Source organism: Lemur catta, chromosome 1 (genome assembly GCF_020740605.2).
Source record: "Lemur catta isolate mLemCat1 chromosome 1, mLemCat1.pri, whole genome shotgun sequence".
Lineage (NCBI taxonomy): Eukaryota > Metazoa > Chordata > Mammalia > Primates > Lemuridae > Lemur > Lemur catta.
The window spans coordinates 263,060,536-263,085,442 of record NC_059128.1 but is presented as its reverse complement, the minus strand read 5'-3'; positions in this window follow the sequence as shown (position 1 = coordinate 263,085,442).

Here is a 24,907-nt window from a genome sequence, read left to right as displayed (position 1 = left end):
GATTCCGGGTCTCCTAGGGACCCAAAAGTGGGTGTTGTTGCCCCCATCATGGTCCTACCCCACCCTAATTCTCCATACCTGGGGAGGAGAGAATACCCTACCAATCAGCCAATCAGAACTTGGCACACCAGTTGCAAAAGAATGCAGAGGACTCTCTAGCCTGCAGGCCAAGCAGCATAGGTACTGTAAGTCTGGAAAATGACCTTGAACAACCTGTATGCATAGTTGAGACTCAGGTCATGTGATTCCCAACTGTCCAATCAAAGTGGTTCCATGGTGACCTCTGAATCACGAGGGAGGTCCCTATACAGGCATTATAAAATAAAACTCAGACCATAGCCAATTATTCTTTTTCATCCTTCCTTCTGCTCTCCCTTTGCTCTGACAATGGGCCAGGTTGTCATCTGTGGCATATGTACCATGCTCTCTGTAAGCCTATATCTTGCCCTTGCCCTATAATACCATCTTTCTCTCCTCAGCAAATCTCATTTTCATGCTTGCTTATCTTTGGCCTGTCTGGTCATTCTTCGGCCATGAGTGAACCAAGAACCAATATTTCAGACTGAAATCTGACAAAATGACCAGCATATCCTCAAAAGAACAAAGATAAATTGTTACTTAAAAAGAGACAGAGTAAATGACATGAATAGAAATCTTTCAAAAGAAGATATAAGAATGGCTAACAAACATATGAAAAAATGCTCAACATCCCTAATCATCAGGGAAATGCAAATCAAAACCACAATGAGATACCACTTAACTCCGGTGAGAATGGCCTTTATTAAAAAATCCCAAAACAACACATGTTGGTGTGGATGCGGGGAGACGGGAACACTCATACACTGCTGGTGGGACTGCAAACTAGTGCAACCCCTGTGGAAAGCATTATGGAGATACCTTAAACAGATTCAAGTAGACCTACCATTCGGTCCAGCAATCCCATTATTGGGCATCTACCCAAAAGAACAAAAGTCATTCTATAACAAAGACACCTGTACCCGAATGTTTATAGCAGCACAATTCACAATTGCAAAGATGTGGAAACAACCCAAATGCCCATCAATCCACGAATGGATTAGTAAATTGTGGTATATGTATACCATGGAGTATTACTCAGCTATAAGAAATAACGGTGATACGACATCTCTTTGGTTCTTCTGGAGAGAGTTGGAATCCATTATATTAAGTGAAGTATTCAAAGAATGGAAAAACAAGCATCACATGTACTCACCAGAAAATTGGTTTCCCTGATCATCACCTAAATGCACATCAGGGAAGGATACCAATTGGATATCAGACTGAGCTGGGGGGTGGGGGGAGGGGATGGATATATGCCTACATGATGAGTGCATTGCGCACCGTCTGGGGAATGGTCATGCTTGAAGGTGCTGATCTGAGAGGTGGGGGGGGGAGGGGATGGAGGTATGACTACATGGTGAATGCCAGGCGCACTGTCTGGAGAATGGACACGCCTGAGGCTCTGACTCAGGGGGATGAGCGGGACACGGACAATGTATATAACCTGAGCTTTTGTACCCCCATGAAGAGCTGAAACAAAAAAAAAAAAAAAGAAAAGAAAAGATACCATAATTCTCTTTCCTACTTAAAAAAAAAAAGAGAGAGTAAAAACCAAAATATCTGCCAGATTTTTGTTAACTTATATCAACCAAAACCTGGAAATGCACGTGGGGAAAATTATAAACATTATTTTAGGGAGGAAAAAATAATAACATTAGATAGGGTCAATTTATTAATATGAGTTATAGCTTGAGCAATAATGAGTAGCTCTAATAGTGTATTTGATGAATAATTGAAATGTAGATTTAATATTATCCTACATTAAATGCAGTTGAGATAATGGAACATAATTAGTATATAATGCAGGGAAACAATGAAAGCTCGTAGGAAGAGAAGCTATCTGGAGTAGATTTGTCGGGTTGTAGATGTTTGTTCTTGGTTCTTGGTGTGCTCTTGGCTGAAGAATGACCAGACACAACAAAAGCAAGGCAAGAATGAAATGAAGTTTATTGAGGAAGGGCAAGATAGGTTAACAGAGCAAAAGCAAGATATGTTTGCTACAGATGATGAATGGACCCCCTGTCATAACCGGAGGACCCTAATTATGATCTGGAGTCCTGTTTTATATTGGCTAGGCTGGGCCCTCCTTGTGGTTTACATGTCACCATCAAACCAGTTTGATGGACAGTTGGGAGTTATATAACCTGAATCTTACTATGCATGCGGATATCCCATGAGCCTCTCTGAAAGCCCATCGGGGCCAGGGTGAACTGCGATGTACATTTAAGCTAATGACATGATAATTAGCCTTAGGTTGTTCTAGTCACCTTTCTGACCCTATTGTACCTGTGCTGCTTGGCCAGCATGCTAAGGAATCCTCTGCATTCTTTCGCAGTTAGTGCTTTAAGTTCTGACTGGAAGATTGGTAGGGTGCTCCCTCCTCCCCCAGGTGTGGAAATTGCTGGGGACACCTGCCTTTGTCTCCAGGAGGTGGGAGGTTGCTTGCTGTCTACCTAACAGATTTAGCATGGATTATTCATGCATCCAAGTTAATTGTTCCCAAGAAAAACACACAGGGTATTTCTTTCACCAGTGAATTGAGAAAGGTCCAAAAGATGGTCCTTTCCTAAGTGAATTGAGAAATACCAGTGGTGAGAAGGACACCAACATGCTCATAAAGTGTTGCCTTCTTTATTTCAGTAGTGGTAATGGAATTGTGGAGTATCTGGAGTGTCATAGGTCAACTCACAGCTCTTAACCTGCATCATTAGGGTGGGTATTGTTAGCATAATCCAAAACAATTCCAGAGTAGTAATCAAAATGGTTTGGCCTGAAGAGAATTGACTAGAGGTAATTGTTCAAGGTGTTCCTGGGAATGAGAGCGGTCAACCCAAGATAAGTGACTGAGGCAAAAAGCTAAATCAACGGAGGTTTATTGAGCCAAAGTTTGAGCACACACCCCAGAAAAACACAAGGCGGGGACACTTCTGTGGCTGTTTTTTCTGAAGTGGGATTTGGGAACTCAGTATTTAAAGGGGAATGGGCATACAGAAAGAAAAAGGAGGATGAGGATGGTTAGTAAAACAAATGGTTACATTCTCTTGGGGCCCAGGAAGTCTACATTTTACATAAGATAGGGTGAATATTTGAAGATCAAAAGGGAGTAAAGGGAGACTCAATTATCCAGATATCTATGGGTGGGTGGAAGAATGATAGATTTCATCTTGTCTCTGTTCTGTACCTGGGTAGGTAAGTTTGGCCTACCCAGACAGAATCTAGTTGTAGGAGCTAGACTTAGCCTACAGACCCAGAGTTACAGTCTGCATGTTCTTATTTGCGGGAGGCCAGCAAAGAATTTCCTTATGCATAATCTGTGGGGGCAGTCCATTGTAGATGCCTAAGGCTTTTTACTTTTCAGTGGGGATCACTAATGCATAATGTTAGTAACAGCTATTCATTTGTAAGAGGGTATTGTATAACTCAGCCTCCAGGCTTAAACTTCCCTCTTGCATAAGGAGTTAGGGAGTAGTCCTGAGATTTCCATTTCCCTTTATAGAGTGACAGATGTGATGACATTTTTATTTGCCCAGTTGGCTAAGCTGAAAAATATTTCTCAGAATTTCCTTTTCTATGTGTCTCTAATAAGTATAGGTAGAAGGGAGGAAGCAGACATTTCATAGCACGCATAATGATAATCTCTTGCCTCACCTTATTGGCATAAAGCAGCTGGGTCTTCCACTGCTTTCTCTTCTCTCTGGATCTTTATTTTCTCCAAATCTTTGGCCATATATAGTATATGCGTGTTCAACTCTATGACAAAGGGCTCTCTTTTCTATAGGATGGGCTCATCTCTAACGTCAGAGGTTCCAGCCTTCTCTTCCTACCGGTCCTCCTGCGGAGTTTTGCCTCGAGCGTTAGACACAGAAATACCCTTGCAAAAACCACTCAGTCAATTGCCACAACTGTATAAAACATTTCCTACAATAAATGTCCTAGTGGTTCTGCTCCTCTGATTGAACTCTGAGGAAACAAATAGAAAACAAGTAAATTTTTTCTTACCATGTATAATAGGTAAAAATAAATAAAAACAAATCTTCAATGCTATGAATGATGGTATCCCCTCCAAAATCCATACGATAACTTAATCTTGAATTCAATAGTATTAAGATGTGTGGCTTTTGGGAGGTGATTAAGTTATGATGGCTCCACCCTCACCAATGAAGTTAGCACCCTCAGGCTTGAGGTTGAAAGGAGCACTCTCTTGCCTTTCTATCACTTCTTCCATGTGAGGACATAGTGTTCCTACTCTCCAGAGATGCAGTAATAAGGCGACATCCTGGAAGCAGGAAGCATCCCTCACCAGACATCAATCCTACTGGGAACCTGACTTTGGATTCCCCAGTCTCCAGATCCACGAGGAGTAAATGTCTGTTCTTTATAAATTACTTAGTCTCAGGTATTTTGTTATAGCTGCACAATCAGACTAAGACAAATATAAATGAGCTGAAGACACTTGAGGGAACAACAAAGTAGGAGAATCAAGGGCCTCTAACCTAATTCCCAGATGTGAATCAAAACATAGATTCTAGAGTTCCTGTAATGAATGGGAAACTGGGTTCCCCTTGAAGGTTGATCCTAGAAACAAAACCACAAAATCTATAAATATGTAAGGAAAATAGTCTCTCCAACTTTCCCCAAAGAGATTTGTAAATATTTTCCAAAGTAACTTGCTTTCGAGAAGGAGAAATATCTAGACTTTTTAAGTATTACTCAATACTTTGAGTAATGCTTTGAGTTTGAACTGACATGAAATTTTATTAATCCAACAGGCCACTGCAGTCTACTACTGAGAGTGGGGGCTGATGGAAATCAGTTGAGAAATGGAATGTTGGCCTAAATCCAGCTCTAAGTGGGCATGGTAAATCTATAAAACCACTCTGTAGTTATTTTCCCTAAATTTTCAATGTATAGTTGAAATATCCATATTCCACAGCTGGCAGAATCCCCATAGAAATTCCCTGGCCCAAGAGAAAAAAGGCTGTTGTGGCATAATGGAAAAGTTAACCCTCTGATCTTGTTTTATCCTAAAAAAATAAAAAAAAAAACAAAAGTCATATGTCATTTGTCATACAATCCAAAAGAATTATGCCACATTAAAAAATTGACAAATATCCCTTATCATCATTTAACATGCCATTTAGGCTTATGAAGAAATATTAATGATGGAGAATAAAATGAATTATTGTAAACCTAATTAGAAGTTGACTCCAATTATAGCTGTTGTTTTAGATGTGGTCTATATATTGGAACAGATAGCAGGAAGCTCAGTAGCTGGTATAAAATTACTACTCTGGCAAATGCTTTCATCTATGTATTAATTAGGAAAGACATCAGAAAATTTGCTTTCATACTGTGTGGGGAGCAGCACATCCTCACTGTATTACCTCAGGAATAGGGCATCTCTGTTCTGTATCACAAGGACCTCAACTGTTTCATCATCCCTCAGAACATATTATCATACCATATTATCATGGTATAATTCCCATACCCTAATATCATGGAAATTGGATCTGGTGAGCAAGATATACCAAATAACCTCTAGATGTATTTGTAAGATATATGTACCATGTGGTGGGAGATAAACCCTGGGAAAATTCAGAAAAGATGCATGTTACACCTGAGGTGGACAATGAGGTCTTCCATTAAGTGAGGTTTATCTAGCTGAGTGACCAATTCCTAACAGCAAAGACCAAACTTCCATTAAGGATACTATTTCCCAATAGGACAAGCCAGATACCTGAGGGTAATTAAATTATATTGAATTCCTCCCATCACCTGGGGAAGGAGGGTAGAGACAATAATTCATCTTCACAGAAATAGCAATTCAGGTTATAGATGTTTTTCACCTACACCCAAATTTTTTAGACCACCTTAATAACTTGTTCCACACTTATTCAGTATCATGGTATTCATGCATAATTGCTCCTGAACAAGGAAACATTTTACAACCAAAGAAGCAAGGGAATGGACTTCCTATCATGAAATTCACTGGTCTTGCCATGTACTGCGTCCTTAGAAGCAACTGGACTAATAGAATGTTGGGATAATCTATTAAAGATTTGGTTATAATCAATGCTGGTTGGATGACAATAGCTTTTCATGCTAAAATGACTATTATGCAGCTGGGAGAGTGTCTAAATATATTCAAACAAGCATAAAAGTTTTGGATTCTGGTCTTGGCCCTATCCTTAATTAGTTGGATGGTACTAAACAAATCAGTATAAATTCCCATAGTTTTAAAAAGAGAAGATTGAAATATGTGTGTCTAGGAACATTAGAAGTAGCCAAGGTGTCCAGAAAAACCCAGTGGCTAAAAGATAACAACAATTTAATGTGTGTGTATATATATATATATATATATATATATATATATATATATATATACGTATTTAGTTTTTAAATAGAATGCCTCTTATTTCAAAATTTGAGAAGCTTCTGTGGATGTTAGGTGATTATGTGTGGTTATTAGTAGCTATCAGATAAGCATAACTGATTCCATGTGTCATCTTGCTTGTCTCTTACATGAAGAGTTTGACATGTCAGACTTTTAAAAATTAAGTCATTTTAATGTATTTTTATTCATATATACTTAATATTTGTTTATGATGATCAAAGTTAATAGGAAATCTTAATGGTTTTGGTCAAATTTCATGTTTTGGAAAAGTTTTAAATATTTTGAATCTACTGCATTTTTAAAAGAGTTTGATGATTGAAAAAAATGATGAATATACAGTGAGATCCATGGTTTTAGTGACAGATAGGAATTAACTTCATTTATATTTGTTTAAAATCTCATAACAATCCTCTATTTTTAGCATGCAGGTGAAAATCAGGATTGAATAATTATGATGGCAAAAGAAACAGCTGTTAAAAATTCCAAAATGAACATAAACCTAATAAAAGTGTAAACTATGGAAGTTAATGTTGGTATAGGACTTTTACATTCTTAGGAAAAAACTACTAAACAAAATTGCAAAATATTAGAGAAATGTATTCATAATGAAGCTGGAATAAAGATAACTCTAAGATAATCAAAAGCAGCTACTGTGAACATAATAAATCATATATTATTGGATTTTAATTATGAATGCCTTTGACAATACTAAGTAAATGTCTGTAAGCTCTCAAAGCAGATCAACCTTATCCATGAGGAAAGACAATCATGCAGTTCATTTGTCCTTTGTTTCAAAGGTTAACCTCAATGAAATTGTTATTTTTTGAACATTAGTTCTTCACCAAAATTCTTTCCATTTAATGGAATTTTACAGTTATATCTAAAATGCTAATATTTGAAAGTATAGAATGAACACACAGAGATACTGTTTTCTCCCTTCCACAGTTTAGTTGCCTCCAAAAAGACCTGCTATAATTTAGAATGACAGGCTTTTGAATAGACGTGATCCTGTTATCTTCTTGGTGAGAATTTTATCTGGATTGCTTCTAAATTTAAGAAATGAATACATAGAGATGTGGTTACTAATGTCATCATATTAATAGTAGATAAAGCCTCATAAACATATTGGCTTCACTCAATAAAGTGAGTTTTTGAATTGCAAAGATATGGCCAGGCCCCAGTGGCTCACGCCTGTAATCCTAGCACTCTCGGAGGCCAAGGCTGGTGGATCGCTCGAGGTCAGGAGTTCAAGACCATCAAGACCGAGACCCCGTCTCTACTAAAAATAGAAAGAAATTATCTGGCTAACTAAAAAATATATATAGAAAAAAATTTAGCTGGGCATGGTGGCGCATGGCTGTAGTTCCAGCTACTCAGGAGGCTGAGGCAGTAGGATCGCTTAAGCCCAGGAGTTTGAGGTTGCTGTGAGCTAGGCTGACACCATGGCACTCACTCTAGCCCGGGCAACAAAGCGAGACTCTGTCTCAAAAAAAAAAAAGAAAAAAGAAAAAATTAAAATAAATTGAATTGCCAAGATATGATACTTTACAAATCTTTCTTTTCTGAAGCACTCTTTCTCAATTTTTTTCAAAATACAAGATGCAAAGTAAAGACAGGCAAGCTCCTCTGGTTGAAATTTGGGTAAGAGCTGTATAATCTATTTTACTGGGACCCACCTCCCAAGGGCCCTTAAACAGATATAAGAAAGGCCATGGCTTGGCAGAGAAGTATAAAAGCTCAAAGAGTTTTTAACCATTTGTAATTGTAATGAAAAGAATTGGTTAAAAACAAAATGTATGAGGACATAGATTTTTCTCTCCTGGCCAGACACAAATGTACACACATACAAACACACACACACACATACACACACATCAAATGAGGTTCAATTGCACAGCTGTCCTTATCTCTGCAGTTAATGAAGGCAGAAAAGACAAATGTATTAATAATTGGCAGAAATCTTTTGAGAATCTTGAGTTCTATATTGGGCATAGTTATCTTCTTCCTGCACTTGGGGGAAAATGGAAGTATTATTGTGACTTATATTTCAAACTTCTAAACTAGCATTTCTTAACCTTTTTATTCCTCTCTATTTCATTGATCCACATGATTGAGAATATCACTTATAAAAACTTTCCATGTATGTTCTTAATGCCTGATGGTTCAGATTTTAATGTTAAGCACTCTGAAGCATCTGAATTTTTATCCTACTTGCAAACTAACAAACTGGCTTGCCAGAGTTTCAGAGATGTTAATACACGGCTTAAAATTTAGGTTAGAAATAATGAATATATTTTATTACTCACTTCAATAACAATAGCAAGAGTATCAGCGTTTGCATTGGTTCCTCAAGTTCCAATTTCCACCAGCCAACACAAAGAGACCAAGTGACACCTGCCGTCACAGGGGTTTATATTATGGAAGAGGAATACTAAGTTAATTGAGCCCAAATTTTTAATACTGGGCAGTAGACATGTGTAGAAGAGGCAAATTTTACCTCTACCTTCTTAGGATCCTTGTTGGGCCTAATAATTAAATTGACATAAGATAGATAAACAGGAGAAAAACACACATATTTAATGTAAGTTTACGTGAAATGGGAGCCCTCATAAGGAAATAAAGACCCAAAAAAGTAGTAAAATCTAAAAGCTTTTATGTTAGGTTGAACAAAGATAGGAAATTATAGATAAGTAACTAAATTATGTGGGGAGGCTAATGGAAGACAAGAATTCTTATAACAGGGCTTGTTCATGCAGAATTATCTTAACTATGACTTCCCATCAATGAATTATTTATTTTTCCTGGTACAGGGAGGTCATCATTAACATGAGAGTTTATTTTTCTCCTGTTTTTAGGAAGAGAGGGGGAGATTACAACGCCCTTCTTGTATATGTTTTCCAAGTGCCTTTAGCTCAAAATAATCTTTATACCAAAGTGACACATTTTCGGTTGCATATTCTGCCATATTTCACATCCATGCTTCTTGCTCCAGAGACAGGTAATTTTATCCTCTAAAGTTATAAAGAAACCTTTTCTCTGATAGTGTATGGTGGAGTGGGAATAGAGGCAGACACTATCTCTATCATCCAAGACTGTTTGTTTTGCTGTGCAGATGCAATCAATAGATTGAAACAAAGCAGTTGGTGCTTTTGCTTACAAAACATACATAAACACAAGAAACCCGTAGAGAATTGTCTCCTACTGATGACATTACAATTTTTAAACCCCTCTGAAAATACTATTAGGAAAAAGTAAAATGAAAAGAGCAAAATCGTAAGAGTAATCTTTAAAAAAAACCCTGCATATCAACTGATTGCAGCGAACCATTGTATTGAGAAATTATAGTAAAAACATCTGTTCTACAGAGAAGGGGAATTAAAAAAAATGTTACAGGTACATAAAAAACATATTTTAATATATAAAAAATCTAAGTATTTGGATGTCCCCATTATACACTCTTAAAACCCTCTGTTATTCTATCACTTCATGCAGTACATTTCTCTGTGGTGTGTCTTACAGCCATCCCTTCCCATTAGACAGGAAGCTCCACGAGACGAAGCATCATGTTGTACATGATGTTGATATTAGTGATGATCCCAAGCACCTTGCACACTGTCTGGCACACGATCTGGGTTTGATTATTATCAATAGGAAAAATAAATAACATACAGTTGTTTATAAAACAATGGTAATGTTTAGAGTTCTAAAATTACTAAACTGACATTTCTTAGAGATGCTATAGATTGTGAACACCTTGAGTTCTGCCCTGAGCCCTACACATTCTCATGCCCATGGTGCAGTGCATAATACAGTGGCTGATACACACTAGCTGCTCTTTAAAACTTGTATTAATATGTCTTCCATTAAGTAGCTATATAACACCCTCCTGAGAAAACTAAGATCAAGAAAAGTTTGAAGGTGCAAAGTCTTACAGAATCACAGGGCTAGCTAGTGACTGAACCACCGATTTCCATGTCTCATGCTATGATTTGGAGAACCATTCATCACATTCTTCTTCTTTTATTTCAGGAGAACTATGTCTTATCTAACAACCTGCCTCTGAGTATTAAAATCAGTGTTAATAGGGCTTACATGCCAACTTTTCAAATTTATTGTAAATATTTTTATAAAAATTTTGAAATGTGACATATTAATGCAACAGAACTGCACTTAATTACTAAAGAGTAATTGACTTTTTTAATAAAAGAAAAGAAGTTTATTTACCATGTGCATGGGGAGAATCACAGAGTGATTACCCCGAGAGTAATTACAATTTTTAAAATGATTTAAAATAGTAAAAAAAAAAAAAAGGAAAAAGAAACATAATTTTTACACAGAAGAGAAAAAAAGTCCAAAAGAGTTGTGGAGGAAGTACCCTAACTCTCTAGAGCAGCAGTCCCTAACCTTTTTGGCACTAGAGACTGGTTTCATGGAAGATAAAATTTTTCACAGACATGGTGGGTGGGATGGCAGGAAGGCGGAGCTTAAGAGGTAATGTGAGTGGTGCAGAATGGCTGTAAGGCTGTAAATACAGATGAAGCTTTGCTTGCTCACCCAGCAGTCACCTCCTGCTGTGCAGCCTAGTTCCTAACAGGCCACAGACTGGTACAGGTCCATGGCCCCAGGGGGTTGGGGACCACAGTTCTAGAGGATGACAAAGCATAACACTACCACAATGGAGATAAGTGGGTATTCAAGCAGGTTGGCTTACCACAATAGCATGGTTATTCCATGGAAAATGGACAGTGAGACTTAATGGATCAGGGCCCAACAGTTTATTATGCAAAGCAGAGCAAACATCAAGAGCATCAGCTGAGTTGTGCTTATTCCCCTACCCCCCATGTCCCCAGGGAGAAACCACAGGCTTAGATGCAGGCTAGGCTGTGCTGTACGTGAGAAATGTAGGCCCAACACTCTGCACTTTCTGAGCAAGCAGTAATCATTGTAGCAAGCAACAGATATTATAGCAAGTGACAAGCAAGCCAGCCCCCTTCCCAAGCAAAGAGCAGTTACAAAATACTCACACTGAGGCAGCTTTGAGCTGTTTTGTTACCTATGTTACTAACTACAGAAACTGCCTAGTTGCAGGAGAGGAAAATCTTGCAGTATAACATTATCAGCAAGAACATGCTGGGATGTTCAGGGGCTGTAGAGAACTGCCTCTCCCAGGAAGCGTTTTAGCCATCATTTCTTTTCAATAACGTTAACACTGAATGTATTTCTTTAAATGTTTGCCACTCACAAAGATTCTTTGCTTGAACCAAATTTTAGTGAGGCTCCCAAACCTTCTCCTAGGCCCTTCTCTCTGTACACTTCATTGTAAAATCTAGTTTTAGCAAACCTGCTAAGTCAGTTTAACAAATGCCCCCCATTTTTGATACATGATCATCCTCAGTATCTGAAGATTCCTCATCCCCCAGATGATATCTGATCACCATGGCCTGTCTTTAGTAAAAATACTGTTAGGTCAATTTAGTCAGAGTCTACCTTACCCCTGGTGTTTTCTTCTTAGTAATTTTACATCCATTGACCTCCCACCCTGCTCCTTGGCTACAAATTCTCATTTTCTCATATTGTATTCAGAGTTGAGGCCAACTCTTTCCCCCACTGCAAAATCTCATTGAGGTGGGCCTTATGTCCAACTCAACAGTTTTGAATAATGTCTGCCTTACTATGTTGTAACAAGTATAATTACATGTTTTTTTTTCTTTAACACCATCAAAAGATTCATCTTCTGAATGATTTTTAAAAGTAAGAATTTATCTAATTATAACAATTGTCCAGATGAACACTGAATTCATAATAATTAATCTCCATTTTTTACAATCCATTAATTTCCAATGAAGTAAAACCTTATAGTAATGATGTTATAAACAATACCCCCAACATCAGGCAATATTAACATTTGTTTTCACATATCTACCTTTGAGATTCTAAAGAGTCACTGCTTTTGTATGCAAAAGGGAATCAAAACATTTTATCTATTTTACTAAATATATCCTTGCAAGCCTAGGCAAGAATCAGACAGGTGAGCCCTCAAGGCCACCAGTAGGATTTTTCCATCAAATATAAAAGAGCATTACAATGCCTGTAGGTAATTGAGTAATTTGGAGGCATTCTCTCTAACCATGACTTAAGATTAAGTAAAATACATAAAAATCTGCAAATATGCTTTTAAATGGAGTTTCCAATTGATTTAGATTAATATTATGATCACATAATTGTTAGCTTCATAATTGATTCTTAATTGCTCATATGCATATTACCTTCATTGCTAGTCATCATAATGATAATAAAATATTAATAAGTTACATATTATTATAGTTTAAATTTCTTGTAATGCCATGACCTGAGTCTAATTTTTCATAAAACACTTGGATAGATAAAGTTTTTCATACCATTTTGGAAACGGTAGAGACTAGCATAGATTGTAGTCTTGCCCATTATATTGGCAGTTAATGGAAGAGTTGATTAATATGTATCTAACATACCAAATCTGGAATTCAGATTACCTTGCCATTACTGCTGAACTTTACTCACTAGAGCCTAGAGAATATGTTCCTATTGAGTTGGCAGCTCAAATCTCCTTGGCTGGCAAAATATGTGATAGTTAATTATCTGTTTAGGAGCTGCAATATTTTAGGATTCAGAGAAATTTAACTTTACAATAAATGAAGGTTGTTATGTGTGGTAGAGAAGGACCTACTATGTCTATGGCTATACTACCCTGACTGCATCTGATCTTGTCTGATCTTGGAAGTTAAGCAGGGTTGGGCCTAGTTAGTACTTAAATGGCAGAAGGACTTAGTAAATTTAAGAAAATACCCTTTCTTCATATATGGAGAGGCCACAAGCACAAAGAACAGTTAAGTCATGTAAAACAGATAATTTTGGCCTCCAAGATGAGTATAGTTACTTTTAATTTTGAAAGATTAGGATAGATTTATTGATCTCCTAGTCCTAATGAATACTTGATTCATTTATTTAAGAATTTTACTGAGAACCTGGATAAATTATAATCAAAATATTTAAATTAGATATTGCCCTAATCACTGAAGAGATAAAGAGGAATAAAATGTAGTTCTGACCTCAAGAAGCTTATAGTTAGGGTAAAATAGCAAGCAATTGGAAAAAATAAAAATTGCCTATTTACATGGGAAAATTATCTTTCTTTATAAACTCACTAATTTTGCCCACTATTATTAGTGATAGAATTTTAACAGTTTTTGATTTGATCTCAAAATAACATTTTAAGATTTAAGATTAATGGTAATTTTTACTTTATTGTAAAAATATATGGACTTTTTTTTTTCTCAAAAACATCAACTAGAAAATGATAATGACAAAAAATTACATGCTGTTGGAGAAACAAAAGTTGTTGCAACCTAGTTCACCCTGTTTACAAAGCTGTGCAGCAAGGCATTTTAAAATCTCCTGACTGAAAGCTTGACTTCAACTTTTGCTTGCTGTCACTTTATTAGGACAGCCTCAACAGCACTCTGGTCAAAATACCATTATTTTCCCAGTTGACTCTGATCTTCAGACTTATTGAGTAAGTAAATAGAAATGCTGATATTAAATTACAGTGCAATCTACATGATGGTGAAAATGAAAGGTAAGTGATACATTTTCTTTGTTCTGCAGAACTCATTACAAAAGATTTATCTATTAATAAAGAAAATATTTCAGCTACCAACATCATTAATAACAGACCATATGGGATAATTTATTAATTAATAAGACAGATTTTACTGTCTTCAGCCAAATGAACAAATACTTACACTTCTGGAATAATCCTATGTATTCTAAAACTTCAAATATGGAAAAAATAAGTAATTACATTAGCATCATTGTTTCTCCAGTTCCATTACTGATATTAATAAGAACTCATAAAACTGTAGTAAATTCTGGTTACTATTTTTTGCTGCTACCGCTAGTTAGATATAATTTTCTCTGAATCTGAACTCTGGTTTATTGCAGTCTAAATGTAGTTCTCAATGAAATTAAAGGAAAAAAAAATCTGTTAATATAATTTACTTTTTTATTCAACTCCACACAACTATTAGATCCTATCAAATAAGAAATTGAATCCAAACCATTTATTTTACAGTATTTTATTATAACATTATAGATTTCTAAAGAAGCTATTATAGTAAAACAAAAGCTAGTTTTCAATTTCCATATATATTTTTTACTGTCTACAAAATTTTCAATTAATTTTACTGCAGCTCCACTAATATGGTTCAAATGATTTTTCTGGCTTTATTATAATAATTTTGACTGAAAAATCAACTTAGCTTCTCCGTCAAAACTTGAAATAATCAAATCTCAGAAAACTCAAAAAATAATGCAGAAAATGTATAGGAAAGTTTAAATGATGATATCCAGATGATGGCACCTGGTTATGAACCAGAACTCATAGATATTATTAGTTTTGTCAGTGGGAATCATTAAATGTCTCTTCACTTAAGACATATTTACCATATAATTCTCACTTCTCTTTGACCTTCAAGCAAAGCAAAACTTGAACCTATGTATTCTATAAACATTGATGACCATTTTTAAAAAGGATTGTTTGCTTAATCTCCTTTTCCCAGCTTAGCATTCTATAAGTATCGGCACAGCTTCAAATTTGGCATGTATAGATGAAACAATAGTTCTAACCTGAAATAACACAAATATTTGTGAAAATCACACGCTTGACTCTTTAATTAGTGTATTCACAACTGCTTATTGTAAGGGAATGATCACTGAGCCAACAGTAAAAAGGTCTGAATTCCCTTCTGGGCTCTGCTATTTACTGACTTACGTAATTGTGAGATAAATTCTTAACACCAGTTGGCATAAAATAAAAGCTCATAAAATATCTGTTGAGTCAAAATGTGAATTTGACTAATGGAGACCAGTATTTAAGAAGGAAAAATTAGTTTTCTATACTGCATAATAAATTATCATAAATTCACAGCCTAAAACAGCACACATTTATTATCTCACATTTTCTGTATGGTAGAAATCTGGCACAGCCTAGGTGGGTTATCTGATTCAGCGTCTCACCAGACTGAAATCTAGGTGTTGGCTGGGGCCGTGGTCTAGGACTAGAGAAGAATCCATTTCCATGGTCCTCATGTTAGCAGAATTCATCTCTTTGTGACTTTGCACTGAGATTCCGTATTCCTGCTGAATATGCTGAATTCCAGTTGACCGGGACTGCTCCTAGCACTTCAGGACCACTGGGGTTCTTGCCACAGGGCCCTGACCATATGCTCTTTCACAATAAGGACATTTGCTTCTTCAAAATCAATAAGAGAGAGAGAGAAAGAGAGACTGATTCTTACACCAAGGATGGCACATTCTCTCTTTTAAAGTTCTTCACCTGGTTAAACCAGGCCTGCCTATAATAATGTTTTTGATTAAGTCAAAAACAACTGATTCAGGATCTTTAATCTTATTTGCAAAATCTCTTCACCCGTACCATATCCCATAGACTAGAAACAAGTCATATTCAAAGGGAGAAGATTACATAGCATGTGAATGCCAGGGGATGGGAATCTTTTGAGTCACTTTAAGGTCTACTTAACAAAGACGGAATTATGATGATGAAGCCCAGAACATATCCAACTTATTTTATAAACATATGAAAGCATAGAGAAGAAATCCAATTAGGTTACAGTATCCTAAGATGGAATAAGTGCTGGGATAATAGTTAACCCAACATTGACAATAGACAATAGCAAGAGGTATTCATATAGTTTCTCTTGCCTCGACTAGATAGCTGCTACACCCAGTCATCTATCACTTATTATAAGAAATAAAATGTAGGGGATGCTGGTTGCTCCAGGCAAATTTACATTAATAATCCTTGCTTGAAACTTTTCCATGAATCTCTTCCTTTTTTATTTTTTCCTTAAGATGTTGAGCTCAGCTGAACAATAACGTCTCTTAACTCTTCCCTTTAGACGTGACAGTTTTTTCCACTCAAGAATCTATTCAGGACAAATAAAATTATTTATTTGCAACAACTCCTCCCCACCACCCTAAGTGAAAATAAAAGTGTTTTATTAAGCCCCACAGGGGAAAAAGTGTTCTTATAAATTAAATTTTCAACATTATTTGATTTTTGAAGAAAGACAACATAGTTTGGCACTTGTATTTTCCTGCTAAAATAGAAAGATCTGAGCACATTGTAAATGTGGCAAAGAGCTTTCATCTTTTTCAACTTGAAATTTAATTTTGCTTCATCTCCTCGAAATGGCAGGGCAACACCTTTGAGCTCAGGGTTGCTTATCATGCACCTGCTTTAAGGACAAGGTAGGCCAGCAATCAACCAATTTCTCCCTTCCAAAGTTTTGGGCTCTAGCATGGCTCATCTAATCCCCAAATCCTACCTCTAGAGTATAAGAGTAAGAAAGAAAATGGCCTAATTGTATAATTCCTTTCTTCTACAACAATCTTCTAACACAGCATTAAAAAATGACAGATAATCAGATGAAAATTCATTTATAATTCTATTTGAGTCAATAATTATAACAAGAAAAACTAGGAAGTCATCCTCTTAAAAATGATTTTATTAGGCAACTGTTATGAACTAGGCAATATTTAAATTCTCAGGAAAACTGGAGAGAAAAAAACCTTAACTCAAATATCTAAAATTAGAAGAATTGTTAGGCATATTTATAGGATGTCCATATTATTAAATGTTAAAGAATCATGACTGCTTTATTTCTAAAGAATCTGTCATAACATTTTTAATTTTAAATGGTAATAGATTAAAAATTAATATTTGCATAGACAATTATATTTATATAATAGAATGCCATACAACTGTTGAAATAAATACCTAGAATAACATGTATCAACTTGGATGAATCTCAAACATAATATTAAGAATAAAAATATAGGTTACTGGCTGGGTGTGGCGGCTCGTGCTTGTAATCCTAGCAGTTTGGGAGGTTGAGGCAGAAGGATTGCTTGAGGCCAGGAGTTCAAGACCAGCTTAGCAATACAGGAAAACCCTGTGTCAAAAAACTTAAAAAAATACACATACAGATTATAGGAATACTTTCAGCATAATTGTGTGACACTATGAAGTGCATGTATAGAAAAAAAGAATATCAAATTTGTCTAGTGTTTAACTATGTAGAAGAAAGAAAGATTTGGGAAAGGAACAAAAGGGGCTTCAGTCATTTATGTAACATTTTATTTCTTTGGCTTCATGTAGGCACTTGTGGAATAGTCATATTTTTCTTGAAATCTATTTGCATTCTGAAACATTTCATAATTAACTTAAAAAAACAATAAACACAGGAGTAAAACTACTAGTAGGAAAAAGCATATAAGAAAGCATAAAGATATAGTTCCATTGTTAAGTGGTAAGATTTTTTTGTATTTTTCATCTTTTTCTCTTTCTATTCAATGTGCATGCATTAGTTTTATAATTAGAGAAAAAAAGGTATCACTCAAAATAGCTTAAATGAGTCACTATTCTACCTTTCAAGGTCCTTCACTTACTACCTTACATTAGTTTGCAGATTTTTTTTTTAACTAAAAAAAAGTTTTTTTAGAGTCAGGGTCTCACTCTGTTTCCTGTGCTAGAGTGCGGTGGCCTGATCATAGCTCACTGTAACCTCAAACTCTCGGGCTAAAGCAATCTTCCTGCCTTAGCCCTGCAAGTAGGTAGGACTACAGAAAAATGCCACCGTGCCTGGCTAAGTATAAATAATTTTTTTGTAGATATGGAGTCTCACTATGTTACCCAGGCTGGCCTCAAACTCCTAACCTCAAGCAATCCTCCCACCTTGGCCTCCCAAGTGCTTGGATTACAAGTGTGAGCCACAGTGCCTAGCCTTAATAGATGTTTATGTTTTGTTCATTGTTTCTATTACTTCTTTTTATGTTTACATGGTGAGCATAAGTTTCGAGGCTCATTATTTAAACATGCCATTAAATAAGTATTTATTTTGTATCTCTATAATTTCAATATGCTGTCATAAATTGTATCTTCTAAATTTCTATAGCTTAGATTTAATTTATTTTTAAAAATCTATGGAAATAATATCATAATCATTTCTATTCTCTGAATAGTTGCACATGAAATATTATGGACTAGGATTTTTTTTTATTTCAATGCAATTTATCTAATTTCTCCAATCTCCTGTATCAGAGTAGTTCTTAGAAGAAAGCACTATAAATAAATTAGGCTTTTAGAAGGATTTGTTCTTGTCTGGGATAATACTAAATTTGGTACACATGTTTCAACAGTATAGTAGCTAGTTGGAGGATGAAATTCTAAATTTACATAGATTAAGTTCCAGTAGATATAAATTCAGAAACCTGTTTAAGGAAATCCTCATTGAAAGAAGAAATTAGTTATGGCTTCATGTTATTGAGATCAGAATCTGTCTTCCTTTTAATGTTTGTCTTTTCTGCCTCCTGAACTTGATTAACTGATGGATTTCTGAAGCTGATTCAATTCTCAAATGCTTTCTAAAAACAAAAATAACATTGATAGTGATTCCAGCTGCTAGTTTCTCCTATAACTCAACACATATGTTTCATTCCTACCAGACACTGTGCACCAAAGTTGAGCCTTGGGTGCCCCAGCAGTACCTGGGATTCCAGGATTGATCCTCCATATTGGTCAGATCAGTCATCTTGCTTCAAGATCAGGTAGTTTCAGTTAAAGTTTTCTCTAGGAATGAGAATCTGGTAATCTTCTTGCTTTTTGGAAAGATTCTAATCTCCAAACCCTAGTTCTGATTAAGTCCTACCAAATTATAAAAATGTCCCAATACTGAGTATGACTCATTTTTTTACTTCTAAATTGTAGTGCTACACTGAACCATATAAATCTATTTCCTGCTCTCCATAGTGATGCCAAGCCCAATGAAATCATCAATAATAGCTACCAGTAATTGAATATTGAATATGTGCTAGGGGATTTACATATATTATTTTTATTCTTTTAATAACTCTAATTCAACATTATTGACCTGTTTCAAAGATAAAGAAGTTTAAATTTGTGTAAAACATACCCAATTCCATAAGTGAATACACATTTTATAAAAGACCTGTACACTTTCCATTAATATACAATGCCTGATTTCAAAAATAAAATAACAATGTTGGCCATAATATTTCTGTTTCTCCCTCATTCTTTCCTTTTAACATTTTAATGAAAGGGAGATAAAATGAAGAGGGGAAGGCAAAAGGAGTCTAACAAAAAGCAGAGAAAATTAAAAAATAAATGAAAAAATAGTGCAGAGAGTTCAAGAAATATCAATGTTGAAGAGTACTTTTGAGAGGCTACAGACACTAAAATATGTAAAAAATATAAAATTTTTAAGAAATAATGGAACTTCTTTTCTCAATCCCCTAGGATATATGCCCCTAAATATTATAAATTAGATGACAAATTAATCAGAACATACTTTAAGCCTGAAATGCAGACAGTTTTCTTAAAAGGATAATGAAAGTGCTGTTCTGACGTCTAGCATTCTTAAGCCAAATTCTCTCTAGAAATATTCATTTTCTGAACTGTCCTTCATGCTTCTTCAAAAAGAATCGAGAAATAATGAATTCTATCGGATTTCTACATTTTGATTAACTAAAGATTCTCATGTCCTTAAGATTTCAAGGTAATTGAACTAGTAAAAGTGCACATCATTACTCTGTAGAAAAATCTTTCAAGATAAAATCATAATGATATTCTTTGCAATTAAATCCCAATTGTTGTCAAAGGATCCTTTCTTCACAAAATTTGGCTTTTTAATCCTTTGGGGAAGTATGTATGTTTCATGATTTCCTAATGGAACACAGAAATATTATTGAACACATTAGTAATTTTACCTAGCTCTAGTAGAGATATGTAGCTGCTAATTAGATACTTAAAAGTATTTCTGGTTTATTGATATTCTTTCTAATTTAAAGTATCATATACAACTGATTATATAATTATTAGAATGACAGTAATAACAAACATTTAACCTGTCTAAACTATTAGACAAGTAATATCAATAAATATTACCTGTTACTAAGTGCAAAAGTTGCTTTTGTATAGTAGTGCTATTAATGGGGCTTGGATTATGTTAATTATGGTGAGTTAGGATGACTTAAATGGACCAAAATGTGTAAATGAGTCAAATACATTAAACCTTTATTTCATGTTTATTTATCAGTTCAAGGCAGGTGGCTAATCTTCATCCAGTATGACAGAAATCAAGGTTCCTTTCTTCTTGTGCCACATGGTTATATGCATAAGGTTATTAGAAGCCCAAAGAGAATATGAAAGTAGCACACCTATCTCCTAGAAACCTTGGCCCCAAAATGATGTACCCCACTGGGATGGGCTGAATTGGGTTCCTCCAAAATATACATGTTGAAGTTCCCAACCCCAATGCTTTAGAAAATAAATGTATTTGAAGATGAGACTTTAAAGAGGCAATTAAGATAAAATGAGGTTTGTTAGGGTGGGGTCCTAATCCAATATAACTGGAGTCTTTATATAAAGAGAAAGAGACATCAGAGATGCTCACATACAGAGGAAAGGCAATGTCGAGACCCCAGTGGGAAAGGAACATCTGTAAGACAAAGAGACAGGCCTCAAGAGAAAACAAACTTGAGGATACCTTCTAGCCTCCAGAACTGTGAGAAAATAAATTACTTTTGTTTAAGCTGCTCAGTCTGTGGTATTTTGTTATGTCAGCCCTAGAAAACTAGCACACTCAATTTTGCTCTTATTTCAATGGTATAAACGAGTCATATGGCTATACCTACCTATATCTCTGTCATGGAGGATAGAAATTACCAGCCTTATAAGATAGTGCCATATTTTTTACCCAAAGAGCTTATTCATTTTTCATTTTCATTTTCTGCTCCCATAAGTGCACAAGGGATTCTATTGATTATAATATATTGGCTGAAATGTTTGGCATTTCTGCCAGTTTTCACTTTTATTGCAATGTTTTTGATTTAAATTTTTTTAAATTTTAATGTATTTGTATTTATCAATCTCTTTATGGCCATGATGCATTGTACTTGAACTTCAAGTTCTAAAAGATCTTAACATAATTTTTTCAAAAAGTTCTGAATTTGTACATTGGTCATTTAACTTAATCTGTCACTGGGTTGAGAAGGGAGAGTGAGGGACATCTCGTGGGGCTGGGGGTGGGAATTAGGGGGTGACGGAAACTTGGCAGAGTAGAGAGGCGTTTAAAAGAGTAAATCTAGTGGGATCCTAGAGTATAGAACAGAGACCCCAGCATTCTTGGCAAACTTTTAACCTCTGTTAACCACACATCCTAAAGCTATTAGAAATACCAGTTAAATTAGGATACATGTCATGGACAATTTGAAGGCTTTTTGATAGAACACGTTGGGCCTATAGAATGCTGCCCCAACTATCCATGATTGCAAGGAAAAGGAGTGTCACAAAACATAAGTAAATGCCCTACATAAAATAGCAGAAACAGTGCGAAAATAAACAGCAAGTAACAGATAAAAACTTTCTTAAAAGCATTGAGTTATTGAAGATATTAATAATAAAACTAAAATGAGAGCAGGAAATAGGCACCTGAAGATGGGTTGTTATGTAGAGATAGATAACAGAAGTCAACAAACTGAAACACAGAACAATACTAGACTTATTCAATAAATTAGAAACTGAAAGAAATGGAATGAATACAGTAGAATACCAAATTGCTGTTATGAAAAAAATGCCTCAGAAGTCATACTGAACATAGAAGAAAAATCAAAGATATTAAATCAATACACAGAATATTAGTTATGTGAAAGACAAAGATAATGCAACATGAAATAATTGGTGTTGCTGAAGTAAACAATACAATAATGTTCACAGAGATAAATTAGGAAAAAATCTTAAACTGTATAGAAACTAAATTCACAGAATAAATATACAGAAAAATAAAAAACACCAATCTACACGATGTACCAACAAAGATGATACAGAAAAAGAAAAATTGACATTCATGTTATATACATCAAAATCACTGAACTTTAAAGACAAATAATTTCTCAGATTACAAGCAGTATGATAAAACACCTATAAGGGTAAAGTCAGGCTGGCCTTAGATTTCTTCCTGGAAATAAGTAAAGCGGTGATTGTCAAGTCCTGAAAGAAAAGAAAGAGTAATCCAAGAATATGACTCCCATTGCAATAGTCATAAGAAAATTAAAAGGACTGGCTGACATTCTATAATATAAAAAGCCTTAGAAAATATAAAATGAATATTTCTGGGGAAAAATCCTTGGTAATTAAATTCAACACTCTAAAAAATAACATAAAGAACTTGATGGAGAAGCCTTGGTGATTTATTGGTAATGATTATTAAATTTACTTAAATATAGAGCCAAGAATACACCCTGTAAGGAGGATGACTGAATAATATAGTGTTATGACCACTAACAAAGTAAAAATATTCTAGACAACAGGACTAGCAGTTCAATAAAGAAAATGTTGAAGAAATATGAGTGCTAAGCTCTTGATATATTTTATCCCAGGGAGTCCTTAAATTCTTTTCCAGTGGAATATATTAAGTATAATTTTATCCTTTTTAATTCAATTTATATATTTGGGTTTTTTAAAATAATGTCTTTATGCAATAGTAAAGTGAAAAAATATATGGCAATTTGTTAGAGGAAGATTAGAAAACAATGTCATAACCATTATAAATCCATATCTATAAAAGATGTGAAAGAACACATTTATATATAAAAGAGAATTATACATTTAAATGTTATTTATAAATAATGGAATAATCAATTTTGTTTTTACATTTTATTTGCTTTTCCTAAAATCATTAAGTAATGCTTTAAGATTAAACAGGTTAAATAAAATGCAAAAGGTTATGGTAAAAAGGTTAGAAATATATAAATATAAAATGTTAAAAAATTAACCAAATCATAGAAAATAAGTTTTTTTTCCTGAATTAAAAGGCTATGGAAATGTTGTATGGTTCTGTGTTTTATAATATAATATACGGTAGTCCCCCCATTATCTCTGGTTTCCCTTTCCACATTTCAGTTACCCATAGTTTCAGTTAGTTACTCATGCTCAATCAACTTTAGTTCAAAAATATTAAATGGAAAATTCCAAAAATAAACAATTCATAAGTTTTAAATTGTATGGTGTTCTGAGTAGCATGATGAACCCTCCCACTGTCCTGCTCCATATAACCCTGGTCCCACCCAGGATCTTAGTCATCCCTTTGTCCAGTGGATACAAGCTCTCTACACTTCCCACCCCTTAGTAGCCATCTTGGTTATCAGATCAACCATGGTGGTATGGTAGTGCTTGTGTTCAAGTATCCCATATTTTACTTAATAATGACCCCAAAGCACAAGAATAGTGATGCTGGAAATTTGGGTATGCGAAAGAGAAGCTGTAAAGTTCTTCCTTTAAATGAAAATGTGAAGGTCCTTCATTTAATAAGGAAAGAATAAAATAACTTTTATTCCAGCATATTGTTGTAATTGTTCTATCTTCTTAGTTATAATAATTAATCTTCCATTGAGCCTAATTTATACATTGAATTTTATCATAGGTATGTATGTATAGGAAAAAAACAGTGTACATAGGGTTTGGTACCACCTGCAGTTTCAGACATCCACTGTGGGTCTTTGAACTATCCCCTGCAAATAGGGGGGTGGGTACGGTACTGTATGCACATTCAAGTTTGATAAAAGCCCTTTGCCATGGAATTAATTTTTACATAATGAAAGTCAAGGGCATTGCATAGTGCTGATACCAACAAAGGAGGTTGCTCATTAGTGTGCGCAGATGCACGACACAAAGCAACACTCTCTTTGCCTGGTGAAAGCTTCTTCAGTGGCTGTTTGAAGCCTCAGTGGACATGTACTACATTTGTTATTCAACCTAAGTTCTGCAGTATTAGAATGAGGTCTGCTCTCTTAATACATTCATTGTCTTTGATAAGCTAAGATACATAGGAAATTGTTCACTTTGGGGAAAAGATTAACTAATTCAGGCCATAAAATTCAATTTAGTAAGGGAAAGGTCATTTGTAAACAATGTTTTGAGCATCTGATTGAAAAACCTGAGTCAGGTACTAACTAATCAAGTCTAATCAAGAGAGAGGTTTTATTGTTATTTTTTCTTTAGAATAACAAATGGTTTTGATGAGGTGTATCTTTTTTTTCTATTACTGCAAATTTCCAAGGATGTCTACCTAAACTTTTGTTTATTCATTACACTAATGGGGATGACACTGTATTTCCCTTGAATATTTATACTTCATTCTGACTTTTTAAACCAAGCCAAAAAACATCTACAAATAAAGCAAAAAGATGTTCCGTAATTGTTACTACCTAAAAATGTCTTGTAACCTCATATATACTAAGAATAATTTAATTTCCTCTCATTTTTTAAATCTCCCCCTCCTGCTAGTATTACAATATTCA